The sequence below is a fragment of the Rattus norvegicus genome, chromosome 14 (assembly GCF_021556685.1).
Source record: "Rattus norvegicus strain SHRSP/BbbUtx chromosome 14, alternate assembly SHRSP_T2T, whole genome shotgun sequence".
Classification (NCBI taxonomy): domain Eukaryota; kingdom Metazoa; phylum Chordata; class Mammalia; order Rodentia; family Muridae; genus Rattus; species Rattus norvegicus.
In genome coordinates, this window is record NC_141547.1 from 77,645,882 (window position 1) to 77,661,888 (window position 16,007).

Consider the following 16,007-nt stretch of genomic DNA (forward strand, 5'->3'; position numbering starts at 1 on the left):
TGTGCACTGCTCATGTAGTCTGTGTGTCCAGGCCTGCTGTACAGGGCCACACCTTAATCAGCAGACCTGGATAACAACACGAGGAGCGTGCTTGTTAGGGCTTGTGTTTGTTTGTTTATTTTGCTTTGATTTTTATTTTAGCTCCACTTGACACAAACTGGGATCATCTTGGAAGGAGAGCGTTGGGAGAGAAAATGCCTTCATCAGTGGAAAAGTCTATGGAACATTTTATAGTTTAATGATTGATGTGGGAGGAGGGCCCTGCTCACTGCAGACAGTTCATCCCTGTGCAGGTTGTCCTGGGTGCTATGAGAAAGCAGAGTTAGCAAGCCAAGGGGAGGAGCCAGTAAGCAACGTCCCTCCACGGCATCTACCTCAGCTCCTGTCTCCAGCTTCCTGCTCTTTCGTTCCCATGTTGCTTTCTGTCAATGGTGTTTATCACAGCAATAGAAGGCAAACTAGGACAAGAAAACTTAGGAGAAATGAAAAGTTCCCTGTGAGCTCACAATTACCTGAGCATTATCTTCTTCTCTTTCCCTTTTGCACATTTTTTTTTACATGTTCAGGATTCCGCAGGCACAGGTGTGACTCTCTTTCACACTTCAGGGCATAGCATCCAATATTCCATATTTGTGTTTTTACTGTGTGAGAGGGATGGGCAGGATATTAAGGCTCAAAGGGAAAGCAGCATAGCATCTTGGAAGAAATGAAAGGCTTCATGTCTCTCAACTGCTCAGTTACATCAGCTTGCTTTTGATGCTAGTTCAGCTGAACACCACTGGGAAAGGTTGGACCATCCACCAGAGGATCCGCACAAAGACACCCAGGAGTGATGGGTACACTCGGCGGCTCACATTGATTTTCAGTGCTTTTCTTTCTACAGGAGCAAGCTATTTGTTGTATGAAGCCACCACTGAACTATTTATTTCAGGAGCAAATAATGATACATGAGTCCCAAAAGACCTTTCTGCAGTGGGTCAAGAGCTATGAGGACATGGTTTACAGCATGGTTCTTAGTGAAAGGGAGGGGCACATCCTGGAATCTGTGCTGACAGCAGTGTGAGCAGAGAGCAGTGTGAGCAGACGGCAGTGTGAGCAGCATCACCTAACGCAGCTCTTGTCAGGGAGGCACTTGAAAGACTGTAGTCATTTCATAAGATGATGCATCTTCCTCCAATTTGACTGCGGGATTTAGCCCGCGCTTGTCACCATGATTGTCTATTCAGTAGCTCCAATTAAGAGCATTTGCTTAGGCAGCCCACCTTTTGCGGAGCAGCCAATGCCCTTTGTTCCAGAGCAGGCAGCTTCTCCACTCAATGCTCAGTTTCTCAGTGACAGGGACCTCTTTGTTCTGTCAGCTTCCTGCTTGGTTCAATTGAATTCCTTGTGTATAGTCCTTAACAAAATCTTCCCTGCTTGGCTTCTCCCAAGGTAGGAAAGATTTAATGAGTTTGTTTTATTTAGTCAACGTTAAATGTTACTCTATGCATATTGCCCTCTCTGTGCTGTATGTGTGTGTGTATGGTGTGTGTGTGTGTGTGTGTGTGTGTGTGTGTGTGTGTGTGTGTGTGTAGTACCACTCCTCACCATCTAATTTCTTTGAGAAAGGATCTCTTGTTATTCATTCATTGAGACAGGGTTTCACTATATAGCCCTGGCTCACCTGAAGTTTGCTATGTAGATCAGGCTGGTCTTGATCAGAAATCACATCGATCCACTTGCTTGCATCTGCTTCCCGAGTGGTTAGATTAAAGGCATGTACCACAAAACAAGGGTGTTTTATTTTCACCACTGTGCACACCAGGTTACCCATCCCACAAGTTTCTGGGGATCCTTTTCTCTCCAGATCCCATCTTGAGCAGACATGCTAAGATTACAGATGTGTGCTGCTGGCTTTATATATTCTGGGGATCTGAACCAAGTGCTCATACCTTCATAGCAATCACATTTCTCACTGAGCTGCCTCTCCAGGTCCCTGCCATACTTCTGTACACCTCCAGAGCAGGTAGAAGCACCACCTTCAAGCAGAGTGTGGACCAGCACAGTCAGACACTATATTTCTCTTATCCTTAAGTGACTGTCCCTTATCCAAAGTCCATCTGTACAGTACATCTACCCGTTGGTTCTAGACTGTGCATCAGAGATATTCATCAGTGCAGTTAGGACTATTGGGTCATGAGTATTGCCACGCTGCTATATATCAGGGGTTCCTAAACTGTGGGTGTTGGGGTCACCCAATGGCTCTTTCCCCATTAACTTACATATTCACTCTACATCCAGATCGCTTTCCTCCTTCCCAGTCCCCACCTCACATCCCTTCCCTCTACCCTCCCTCCCCTTCTCCTCTGAAAGAGTGGAGCCCCTTCACATCCCCAAATCAAGTCCCTGCAGGGCTAGGTGTATCCTCTCCCACTGAGGCCAGACGTGGCAGCCCAGTTAGGGAAGGATCCACAGGCAGACAACAGATTTAGGGAGTTGCCACTCACATTGCTGTGCCCAGCCCTGTCTGCAGGGCCTGAGAGCAGAGGCTCTGTGCTTTTTGCAAATCTGAACCCTGCCAGCCTGAGAATCATGATTCAAGGATCGTTTTTCAAGACCAAGAGGCTCATCCTTTTGCCTAGCTGAGGAAGTAGGTAAGCCAGGCAGGTCGCCCTTCTCTACAGTTTATAGTTCAGTGTAGTTTCCAGGACTAAGAATGGCAAGTTGAGGTGGTTCTTCTGACAGAAATCAAGAGCTATGAGACTGTCAAAGAGGGAGACCTTCATCTGGCCAGAGAGTCACACTAAGAGGAGCCTCTTTGTAGAAGGCTTTGTATATTTTGAGCTATGGCCTGAAAATTAGAATGGAGCACCCAAGGCTTCAAAGATAAAGAAGGGTCAGGAAGAGGGAGAGATAATGAAGTACAGACAGATCCCAGAAAGGATGGGCACACAGCATGGTACACACAAGAACATGTATGCAGTCAAAGCAATGGGTTTACAGAGAGGAGGGGAATGCTGAGCACATTCTGGTCCCTTATGGACCAGCTGAAGGAATCTCTGGTTTAACAGAAAACACCAAAACCAAGTGAAGGCTTAAAACTGGTGGGCTGAGTGTGCAGATATATAAATGTAGAAAATAATTTTATTTGGGCCTTAGAGTGCATAGAGAACCCCAGTTTCCCTAAGAAGTGTGTGTGTGTGTGTGTGTGTGTGTGTGTGTGTGTGTGTGTGTGTGTGTATTAAACACTGCATCTTTATAGACATCTGTTTCTATGTGTGTGTCATTGGCCTAGTAAAGAAGTAGCTGAAACTCAGCAAAGTCAACTCTGGCGTCACGGACTCTAGATGCTCAGCTTCCCTGTGGCTTATTATGTGTTGCCTTGTGAGTAACACCCAGTGCTGGCCCTCTTACACTGAGCATAATTTTAAATTGATTGGAAGGCATAATTTTACATTCTTTCACACTGATGAGGCAAGATTCTGATTGATGGATACAATTTAAGGTTCATAAAGAGAATGCTGACCTCCAGAACTGAAATGCGTTCAGCTCTCCCCAGGCAGAAAGTCATTCAACATTTTATGAGAAAGGAGTCTGGCGTAGGTGGGGGGGCAGAGCAGATGACAGAGGAAACAGGGAGGGGGGCATGAAACACAACATCAACCAGATGTTACTGAAGTGATGCAGGAGTGAGAGTCCTTGATTATTTTTCTTAGATATTTCAAAGATCAGTGGGGTCTGGAGAGAAAAGGGGTGAAAGTACTAGGGGCATACTGAGTAACATATGACTTTAATCCCAGGATTCTGCACTTGTGTTTTTGGAGATTCTTAGGGTTGGACAAATTTCACAGCTATACAATGTAGCTTCCTGGGGTCATCTGATTGATTGCTTTAATAATTTGGAGAAAATAAGATTGCAGCAATAGCTGGACTTAGTTAGCCCTTGGCTCTACTACATAGACACAGGGAAGGGTGTATGCCATCCCCTGATGAAAATCAGAGAGTAGAGATTTCTCATTCAGTGAAGAGAAAGAGAGGAAGAATGTCGGTAACTGTGAGTCCTAGAGTTGAATGCTGGCCCCTCATTTACCGAGTCAGTCCTCCAGAGCTCACATGAAATGTCTAGTTGGTCCAGCATCATAGAATTTTGAAATTGGGAAATTTCTGTATAAAAAGGTCTTGAGTTTTCTAAAAATTCTTCCTAACAGCTGTTATGACTGAAAATATTATTACTTTGTTTTTCCATGTGCCACCTCAGTGTCTCAATTGTTCCAGACACAGTTGTAGCCATTACACATAGAGTTCACATGCTGTCAGTTATCAGTGGCCATGCCCAGAGAGAAGAAGGGGTCTCAACTCCTCTTGGAGTAATGCCCATGAATCTGGAGTGCATCTTTAATCTACCAAGCTGCTTGATCATTGTAAATGTTGGTCCCAACCACTGAGTCAGATAGATTGAGGTGTGGAAGGAAGCCACCCAAGCCATGTGGGTTTTCTGGTAGCTAGTAGATTGTGCTTGGAAGAAATGGATAGAAAGTGGATGGATTTGAGGGTTTTCATGTAAATCAATGAGTACATAGGGTAATAATTACAAATGCCAGTCTAAAGGATCTGAAGGACCTGCAACATTTGAGAACTCCTAAGATAACATGAATCCAAGCCAAGTAACACAGAAGCCATCAGAGTAGAGGCACTCTCTATAATTTATAGACCCTGAAGTCATTGTTTTGTCTCCATACAGCCATCCATGTATCCATATATCCATATAAGCCCTCCTTCTATTCATTGTTGTTTTTATCCATCTTTGAATCTATCTTTGCAAACATTCATTCATGGGCCCAGCTTCCTTGAATCTAGTTTTTACTTTGCTCAAGGAACTAAGAGATAATAATACCAGGAAGACAATGATCATAGGACACCATCTGCCTATGAGCTGATGGTTTGCCTTATGATTGATTGGCTAGAAGTCCCACAACTATGGTCATGGCTGACAATATTGCATTGGCCTGAAGAGGTGAAATAAGATTATCTGCTAAAGGTGACGTTTGAGCTGAGTACTGTTACATGTTAGCAAGTCAATAAATAATAGTGGATTTAGGAAATATTTTATATTTTGTTTTCCAGAAATTTTTTTCTTGCATAACAAACAAGATGGCAGAGTATGGCTGCGTTTTGTATCTGGGTGGGTGTAAGGAAAGCTTGAACTTCAAGTGGGTGATTTGAGGATAACAATGAGCTCACAGACACTAAGCAGGAAATACAAGAAGCCTAAACAAGAATGAGGGAGAAGTGCTGAGAGCAAACTGAAATTATCTTTGAAAATCAATGTGGTTTATACCCAAACTTACTATCCTGGAAAACCTAGAAGACCCCAGAGTACAGAAGCATCACTCCATCTTCACACCAACATGTCATGTGTCATATGTAGCCTTTGGAGAACTTCACTCTACTCTCAAGAGAGGATGTGAGTTTAACAAATGAAGCCTAACTGTTACAAAAGCAATTCCAGGCTGTGCAAACCCTAAAACAGTAGCAATGAGATCTTCCAAGGCTCCATATTGAATATTGGTCTCCCCCAGTACTCACTGTGGGCTGACAATGTAGCCAAGACGCATCTGTGCACGTGCGGTGGATTAGGGCGGGAGGATATGCAGCTGACCTCGTTGCAGAGAGCCAATGAACGTATGGAAAGCTTTTCTGGTGTAGGATGTGGAGACTAAGGTTCCCAAGAAAAGGACCAGAAAGAAATTCATGCGGTGATAGAGATGGAGGTGTAGAAAGGAACATTTGGTGCCAAGGTCATGGGCGGGGGATGCAAAGAAACACATGTAGAGTCTGGGAGAATGGGACTTTCAATGAAAGTTATGAGATAATACAAGACAGCAGAAAGGTCCTCATGGTTCCTTGTGCAGCTGTGCAGAGTGGCTGATAATCACCTGCCAGAGTGAGGATCCACCAGGCGCCACACTCACAGGACTTTATGTCCTCTTCAATACCCTCACCATGCTCACCGCTAATTTCTTTTTTGTCTGCCTTCCTGGTGCCCCAAGAAAGGGGGTCTATTAATGTCTCTCCACATACTGGCTACTTCATTCTCATACAGTAGACAATCAGTGTCAGCGGCCAAAGGAATGCATGGGCTTGGCTTTAGAAGGAACAGTTCTGCGTGGAACAATTATAGATAGGACAGGGGAAACAGATGAGACAGGGCTTGAGGACTGATGTAGGGGAGGAAGAAGAGCAACCCTTATAAACAGAGCTCATAAGAAACGTCTGTGAGATGTAGAAGAGAGAGAAATCAATGTCCACATGAGGGTCTGGGGATAGGGAACATATCTCATGGGAGAGGGATTAGCAGAGTTATATGCTGAGACAAGAGTGGGAGGAGAGAGAAGATGAAGACATGTGTGGGAAGACCTCCCATAATGAAGTTGGAAAGCATCCGTCCATCCATTTGCTCATACAACAAATATTGGCAGGTGCCTTCCATGTGTGGACTTCACTGGTTGCTTGAGATGCATTTGGGAGGAACAAACTCTCTACCCTTGAAAATTCTAAACAGATGTGCCCTGAACATTTCCCACAGTTTAGTAAACATTAAAGAGTCTTTCCAGGAGCAATGCTTCTAATTATGTCATAAAATAAATTCTGATTATCTAAAATTTACTTCATTGAGGTATCTCAGTAACTAATTTATGGTTTAATGACACATAGGGCTTTTTAGTGGCATCCTCTATAAGATCCTTTGAATTAGTTCTAATTGGTACAACTTAAAAACTCTTGTCTTGTTTTTCCTTTTGTAGAATGGCTATAGTAATGGCCATGTCTGAAATGAGCTAAGGAGGCACAAAGTGCACATCGCACCTTGCTGAGGGCATGGGCTGAGCTCTATAGAGTGGCAGCTATTGTTTCTGATGGCACCTCTTTTACAGACTGGTCCAGAGGGAGATTAGAGAGGCTCCCTGAAAAGGGCAGCTGTCTCTCCTGGTCACCACTCTGTTCCATAGCCCAACAGCTGCTCCACCAAGAGGGTCCGGGAGCATAGGTCCACTAGTGCTAACCAGAGCATCCCTGTGGACTTGAATCTCTTTCTTTTTTGCACGTGTCTTGTAGATAGGGATTATTTTGTTCTTATAGGCATCATCTGTGTTTTCAAAGCACATTCAAATGGTCCTGGTCTTGGAACCGCTGCAAACCACATGAAATGAGTATCACATGTCTGGACATTCTCATCCTTGTGTTTTCCACCCAAAGGCACATAAAGTACAAATGGCAGTTGAGTTGGGACTATTTTTGTATGGATATGGTTTCCCACAATCCTTTAACTCCATGGTCATTGAATAACTTCAGAATACAGCTTCCAGGCTGAACCAAAACTATGTGTTAACAATGTATATTTAGAAGAGATAAAGGAATGCTTTTACTGAGAACTTTATAAAACTCCGTGCCATGAAACTCTACATTTGATAGTCTAGATAGCTGTAAAAATGAAATCAATTGGAATTCTCTGCTCCCAGAGTGCTTGTGAATCCAGAAATGAAATAGTCTTTTCCTCCCCACCCCTTAGTAGTGAATCACTTGGTAAGAAGTTCCATCTCTGCCAATTTTAGTCTTGCCATGTGTGAAATGGGGAGTGGACTGCCTGTGGGGTGTGGCTGTTGCTCTGTGCAGAAGCCCCATGTGCAGCACGGGTAGGCAATTGCACGGTGACCAAGAGTGCAATCAGTTACAACCTTGCAGCCTAGGGACTTTATTCTCACTTGCTGAGCAGGAATAACCACGGCATGTCCACCAGCTGTTATGGGGAAGTCACAAGAGTCCACTGTAAGTAGCAAAATGGAGAGGGAAAGTCTTTAGATCACGAGCCTGGAGAGCACATCAGAATCAACCCAGCAATTTTATCTCTGTCAAGAGAATTTCAGATGAGCAGACTTCCTTTTTACCCTAATGCTAACATCATGACCATCTTTGAAAAGGTGGCATCCTGATTTAAAGTCATCTGAGTTGATTACTTCTCTGGGTAGAGAATTTGTCCTTGAGGGAGTTTTCTCAGCACAGGCTACTCCAGTACTGTCTGCTAAAAATAGTGTTCCGTGTGAACCTTTTGCCCCAGCTGCACTTCAGATACTTAGCACAGCCAACACGTCAGGCTTGTTTGCAATTTCTCCTCAAGGCAAGGCTTCAGGCAGGGGGACCGAGAGGCATCCAGGCATCTAGGAGGGATGATGACCTTTTGGTCACAATAAGAGCAGAGGTCTTGTCTTGTTCTTGCCACAAACAAGCTCCTCAAAGCACAGGGACTGATGGTGACTTGGACATGGAGAACACCAGCAGCTGGGGTTGGAAGCAGGATTCACATCCAGGGAAATGAAGTTGAAGATAACAGAGCAATGAACTCAGGGTAACTATGGTGTGTAGGTGCATCTGTGGCATCTTGGTGGTGGACAAGGCAGCCTCCTGGGACAGCTTGGGACAGTCCTTATTCACAGACATTTCATTATCCCTCAACAACAGTGTGTCTTCTGGTCCTTGTTCTACTATCTCACATTTCTAAGTGCCACAGCCTCCTCTTAACACTGTCAGCTCTCTACAGCATGTCCCCCTTGGGGGATGAACAGACTTTGTTATTTGGTTGTAAAATTACCTTTAAAAAGCTACCCTATATACCATAAAGTGAACCTATGATAAATGTCTAGCCAGAAGGTATTTCCAATACCCAGTGCATCGTCTAATATGAAGGAAAAAGATCAGAGCCCGGGGCACCTCTAAAGCACCATTCAGACATGTCCCCCAGGTGGCTTCTCCATTAGCTGTGTCCAGCATAGGTTTGCTCTGTCTATGTCTGCTTTATAGGACTCCAGCCAACACAGCAGGTGTGAAATATCCCCCAGCATTGTGTTGACAAAGTGAGTTGCTGTAGCTGGCTCATTTTGCTCGGCACTGTGTGTGTGAAGTTCCTCTAGACTGTTGGAGACACCTGGTCTCTCTCATTGCTACATAGTGTCCTTCAGGGATATTATGTCACAATATGTTTATCAACTGTATAGGCCATTGAGTCATCTACAATTTAGGGCTGGTGCCATGAGTTCTGCTAGAAGCACTGGGTGCACGGCTTTGGGTATAAATACTCATAGTATTGATAGTGAAAACCCAGATGTGGAATGTAGGCACCACAGGCATCTGTCTCTTGAGTCTAAATAGTTGCTGTCAGACAGCTTGCCAAAGCAGCTGTTCCAGGCTTGGCCATTCTCTGCACAGTTTCTCACTGAATGTGCAGCCCAGGAAACCCCTCTGACAAACTTGGAAGGGAAATTACCTGGAACACTCTAGAACCAACCCTTGAGGAAGCTAAGATCCTGCAGAATGAGGGTATGTCTACAATTCTGGAAAATGTGTTGTCTCTCTAGCCCTGGCCATGTGCCCATCCCCACATCTCAATGAGATGAGGGAGGGTGGTATTATGAGATTGGCCAGCGTGGTTCAAGCATTTTTCTCCTGCCGTGGGAGGGAGGTAATGTGATTGACAGCTGTCAGGGGCACTGCCTGGAAGCTCCAGTGAGGACCTCCACATGAAGACGCTTTGTGAGCAAGAGCAACACTGCAGGTGTCTGTTAGTAACAGCCCGCCGCCACTCCATCCATCACCGTGATGCTTTACCTCAGGAGATTAATAAGAATGAGCTCACTCCTTAAATGAGGTCTCCAGACACAGCTGGATTTAATTGGTGGGGAAGTGAAGAACCGGCAGATGTTTTCTCAGAGGCCTGATCAGAAATATGAAGATAACAGGCTACGGTGAGGGAAAGGTTTGCCAAAATGGAAAAAAAAATCAAATGTGTACAGGAAGTGGAGCTGAGGCTTACTGAGAATGGATGGCCATTGGGTGCACATAGGGCGCTGGGGGGGTTGACAGTCCGTGTGACTTCATCAGACACTGCCACATTAATAGGTCTCTCTTCCCATGGCGACTGCTCCTACAGCTGCCACTGTGCACTGCACACGTTCACTTCCAGGGGTGTGTGGGAGGGATGGATAGTTAGATGAGGTTTTCTGCCAAAGGCCCTGACACTTCCCTTTGTTTCCTCTGACTAATCTCTCTAATATCTCCTTAGGTCGATAGAAGAGAAGAGGAATGGGAAAAGCCAGGTCTGCATCACAGCTGCTCTATGCTTGACCTCAAGCCTTAGGGGCTTTAGTTTGTTTGAAAATGAGAGCTTGGGTTTGCTGATACCATGCCATGGCGATGTGACCTGATGAAATTGTCAGTGGGTTCCCTGCGGCTGCCAGAACACACTGGATGTCATAAATATCCAGTTACTTGGCTACTTGGGCTGGGGAGATGGCTTAGTCAGTAAAGTGCTAGCCATGCGTGCATGAGGATCTGAGTTCCATCCCCAGAACAATGTAAAAGGCTAGACATAATGCTACATGCTCACAATTCTAGAGCTATAGAGGCAGAGGAAGGGGGATTCCTGGGCCTTGGTGGTCAGTCAGCCTAACAATCAAGTCTAATCAGGGAAGCCCCAGGTCCCAGCAGGAGACCCAAGAGACAGACAAACAAAGTAAATGGCACCTGAGAATAAAATTCAGTTAACAAAGTTGATCTCTGACCTATATGTCCCTTGCTACACAAGCACCCCATCCACATGTCCACCTATACCCTTAGAAACACACACACACACACACACACACACACACACAAACACACACACACATACACACACACACACACACACACACACACACCTGGGCTCCTACATACATGTGCATCCATACATGAATGAATACATACACTCAGGACACAGCTATCTCTGCTGTCACATTCTGGAAGCCAGATACCTGGGCAAAATCATGAGCAGGGAGCGTTCCCTCTAACGCAGTCGTTCTCAAGCTCTGGGTTGTACCCTTTTCGTGGTCACGTGTCAGATATGTGCATTCTGATTCATCATAGCAGCAAAGGTATGGCTATGGAGTAGCAATAAAATAACTTTATGGTTGGGATCCCCACAACATGAGGAGCTATAATAAAGGGTCACACTATTAGGAAGGTTGAGAAGCACTGTCTAAAGACTGCAGAGGACAACCCTTGCTTCTGCAGTTTCTGGTGGCTCCAGGACTTCCTTGGTGTGTCTTGGGATCCTCTGACTGTCTTCACAACACCTTTCCCTGCTGGAATGGAGTTCAGGCTGAAGCAGGTTGACACAGAGAATAGTGGAATCCAAGGGGCCGAGAGAAAGGGAGGAAGACACATCTCACTTTCAGAACTGGCTCATGTTCTGAGGATGAGGATGGCTACAGAGAGCATGGTTGGCCGAGGGGCTCTGCTCTTATGCTCCCCAAGCCAAGGTTACTGGAGTCTCCAGGTCTACAGAGTGGAGCTTCTTCCTGGGGCTGTCCAGATGGCAGACTTGAAGGTACATCTGGGCGGGGGGTGGGGAAGCATAGTGGGGAACAGCTTCCAGTGCCAGGTTGGGAAATGCTGCTGGTGGCTCAATTTCAAGAAACACAGATGCGAAGGCAAATACTATATTCTAGCGTTCAGTGCACTGATGGTTTACAGTGCTCCACGGTGACCTATGTATTCTGTGTTTAACTAGAAGAGAGGAGCTCAAAGCACCATGCTCAGTGATCAAAGCGGGAACTCCGCATTGCCCTGCTCCCACAGTACGTAGTGTATATGTGTGTCAAGTCTCAACTTTACACATTCCCCACAACTTCATATAGAATGTTTGAAGTGATGAAAATCTTAGCCACCTGAATTTCATTCTTACGCACTGTATAGATCTGCAAATTTGCACAATTAGTATATTGAATAAACAATCAAAATGATTGACTCTTGCCCTGGACCTTTCTTTGTGTAGCTGTACTGAGTGACAGAAGTTTCATTCTGGAATGGTTGAATGTCAGCCCCTGCTCCCAAGCCTCTGGCTTCACTCTCAATCCATGTGTAGAATATGGACTGTGTGCTCTATTCCGAGGGCTGTGTACATACACTTACATGCCCTCTCCTGGGAACCCCAATCCTCCACATCCTCTGCAAGGCCCTCTCCTGCATCACTACTTCTTGGAAGCTCCCCTTCCATGAACCCCAGCCTCCCTACGCAATCCTTTTTGCATTGGGTTTCCTCCATTCCGCCATGTAGCAATATCCACTGTTCTTCATTACTCACTGAAGAAGCACATCACTGGAGACAGGAGCTGTGGCTGACAGATGCATGTTTGACGGGATGATATGATATGAAATGGGGCTCTGGGAAAACAGTTTGAGCAAGTGAGGGAGGAACAGAGGGAGGAATGGAGGGAGGAAGTGGGGAGGGACATGATGAATGAGTACAGCTAGAAGCAAGAGTGGCATTCATTCTAGGGAGATGGCCTTCTCTTTTACAAGTGAACCTCCCCAGAAGATGGATGCTCTGGGGCTCACTGTGTCTGAGGTCATGGCTGTGGGCTGTAGGGCCACAGACAGAAGAGTTCTATCTTCATTGGGAGGAGGGTGCTTGGTATGAGTTCTTGTTCCCTTTTAACTGTAGATTATTGTAGGCTCTTTATTTGCAGAATGAGCTAAGTCTGAGGTGAGTGATGTCTGTGGGAGTGTCGCCTTATTGACACAGTGAGATCAAGAAAAGTCCATTTGTCAGCATACTCTGGAGGAAGCAGGGAGGGAAACTTTGACTTCACTATGAAACACCTCCCACTCATGTCAACCCTGTCCTTAATAAGTAATCAGTAGTCTCATTCATACTTAACACAGGCTTCAGTGTATTTTCCTTTTACAAACACAAATTGCAACTATTTTTTTTTCGGTCTGGAAACTCTGAATTTGTTATTTTAATTACCAAAACAACACATGTTTATCGAGTTGTGCCGTGTGCTTTTTGCTTTATTTTCTGGATTAAATTTAAAATAAACTCTACAAGGAATGTGTAATTATTCTAAGGAAGAATTACAAAAGAACACTCACGTGTCCTTATTCCTTCTTATGGGATAATGGAGCCCACAGGGACATATCACTAAGCATAAGCATGCTGGGTCACGTGTGTGTCTTTACATGACCCATGTGTATCACCACAGGCAGGAATCTGCTGATACTCGCTTTGCTGTTAGCTTGCGCTTTGAGGTATAGTCACAATGCACCTTAGTCTCTGTCTCTCTGTCTCTGTGTCTCTGTGTCTCTGTGTCTGTCTCTGTCTCTGTCTCTCTGTCTCTCTGTCTCTCTGTCTCTCTGTCTCTCTGTCTCTCTGTCTCTCTCTCTCTCTCTCTCTCTCTCTCTCCCTCCCTCCCTCCCTCCCTCCCTCCTTCCCTCCTTATTACTATGAGAATATTGTGTGAAAATATCTGAACATAATAATCTGTTCTTTTACCGGGAATGCTTTCATGTTTCTGCACTCACAGTATTTCATATAGCGCTGATCAGAATCTTCCCAAGTATGCATTCTGTGTGCGTTTCCTGGCGGCATTTCTCCAAGTTTATGCAGTGTTAGGTTAAGTATTACTGACATAGTGTAGCAGTGGCCTTCATGCTTGGGTTATGGCTGAAGTCAGCCCAGTGGTGAACCCTAAAAATATATCCTTCGATTTGCTCCTGTAGAAGCACGTAAGCGCTTCACTTTTGCTGAAGGTCTGGCCTGGAATTTTGTATCATTTCCCTAGGGTCTTCCTCTTCCTCTCCTTTTCCCTCCTCCTCCTCTTCTTCTTCCTCTTCTTTTTAAGCTTTTTGTTGATTCTTTATGAATTTCGCACCATGCACCCCAATCCCACTCATTTACCCTTGTACCCCCTCTCCACCCTGTAACCTTCCCACACCAACAGAAGAAAGTTCTCATTGTGGAAGCTATAGTGTGTCACAGTGTGTCCCACAGTAGACCCTTGTGTCCACACTTCTTTACTTCAAATGTTCACTGCAATGACTCATTGGTCTGGTACAAAACATTGGTCTGCTACTCTATCCATACTGAAACCTGTCTTCTCAGATATGCTGTTGTTACCTTGTGTCATGGAGATCCTGTAGCTTAGAATCTATAGAATCTATAGTACCAGCCCCTTTACGTACTCTAGCAGTTCACCAAAGGGGTGGATGTTAAGGTGGGCCAATTCAAAGCCTGAGAGGTATCTTAACTGGTTAGCCTGCCCACTCTCCCACTCTCAGATCCTCAGGGCCTTCTTACCAGCAGCCCCCACATTCAGGGTCAGCTCTATTGTGCTGTCCTGGTGAGGTACGTGCCTGCTCTCCCAAATGCTGCAGCACATGAGGGGCAGGCGCAGCTCTTCTGCTTGGATGACGTGGGGGCCAGCTCTCCTGCCTGCTGTAGGTGGTGAGGGATGATGGGGGAAGGAGGGTATCTTTCCCTCACACACACCACAGCAGGGAAATGGTGGTAGGGCCAGTTTTCCCATGCTCATATCCTGGGCTGGTTCATCCGCCACTCCTACAATGTGCAGGGCTCTTCTCCCCAGTACTGAAGCTGGCTAGGGGTGGGGTCCTCTCGCCTGTTCTCCTGTTCCCAGTTCCTGCTCTTCCAGGATGCTTAAGTGGTGCAGGGGTGGGGGGACCAGTTTGGCACAGCCCTCAGACATCAACATGTCCTTGGTTGGCAGCCCAGATCAGGGACATCTGCCTAGCCTTTGGTGGTGACAGACCCCTGTGGTTGCAGGGCCATGGACCCAGACATGGCCTTGGGTGCTAGTACAGGCCAGGACACCACCATCGTCCCAGGTGGCATCATCATATGCTTGAGTCTCCAGTTCTGCCTCTCTTTATTGTGCCCACATCCTTCTGTTTCTCTTTCTCTTCTGTTTCTCCACCACTTACCACTTGCTGCTCTTAGCAGTGCCTAGGGTCTCTGAGTGTCTGTGGTCATCCCAGGAATGGTCTCAGGAGTGCTAGGCCCTGCTTGCCCATTATGGTGCTGGGAAGGGGTCATCTCAGGCATGGCTTGCAACGCCCCCCATCCCCCACCAGACTGAGAGTCACTGGACTGGCGGCCATCTCAGTTCCCTTTCTGGTTCACAGGACATGGGTCTGGTAATCATCTAGGGCTTGTTCCCAACACAAACCACCAGAGTGGCCTCTTTTGAGGGTCATCTGTCACAGGCTCACTCTTACCCAGGACCTGCGGTCCCAGGCAGGGTTCTTCTAGTCTCTGGCTTGTCCCCTATCCTGAGAGCCCATCTATGCCAGACTGGTGATCATCTCAGGCTGGCTCCCTGTCCAGGCCCCTGGTGCTGGACTGGTGGCTGTCTCAGACTAGCTTTTTTTTTTTTTATAGGAAATTTTAGGCTGCTTATCATTCAGATGTTCACAGTTCAGAACACGGAGCACAGACATGGCCTCCCTCCTCTCTGCCACCTACTGACCTACATGTGACACAGCAGCCACACGTGCAATCCCTCTAGAGGCAGACCTCAGTTCTTCTTTAGCTAACATTTTAGTTCCGCTGAGGAGAATTCTCTGGGTTTTGTTTGGGAATGTTTTACTTTTCTCTCTCTTGTGAATGATGTTTTACTGAGAACAATGTTCATTGATTTGTTTTCTTTCAGTATTTTAAAACTTAGCTCTACTGTCCTCTGGGTTTCATTATCCTTGGTAAGAAGTCAACTGTCACTCATGTCAGAGTTAAATCCCCCTCCCCAGTCTGTGTGTGTGTGTGTGTGTATGTGTGGCACACACACACACACACACACACACAAACACACATGCTTTTGTCCTTGAAATCCCATTCGTTTCCACCTATGCACAGGGGAATATTTCAGTATTATGTTTGAGTAGTTTTTACTTGTGTCTAAACAAACTCTTCTCAAACATGGGCAAGTATACTCTTAAATCTGCCTAATGAGTATTTATTTCCAGTATTAGAACATGCAGGCTTCATACACCCTGGTAATATTTCATATGCATGTTATAGTTCCCTATCTCCATACATTTTAACTCTTTCATAGTAGAGCACAGTTCTCACAAATACACTAAGGTGTCTCTGAAACTCTGACTTCTACTAATGTTTGTGTGCACTGACATTCTCCTCAGTAATGGAT

General features: G+C 45.7%; 1 protein-coding gene and 1 non-coding gene across 2 annotated transcripts in view; one reads left to right on the forward strand and one right to left on the reverse strand.

The window, feature by feature from the left end:
- Positions 1-16,007, forward strand: part of Stk32b (serine/threonine kinase 32B) — a 256,406-nt gene that overhangs the window by 108,901 nt on the left and 131,498 nt on the right.
- On the reverse strand, positions 15,247-15,378 carry LOC120096808 (small nucleolar RNA SNORA17). The gene has a single exon (XR_015637780.1). It is a non-coding gene; the product is annotated as a small nucleolar RNA SNORA17 (small nucleolar RNA).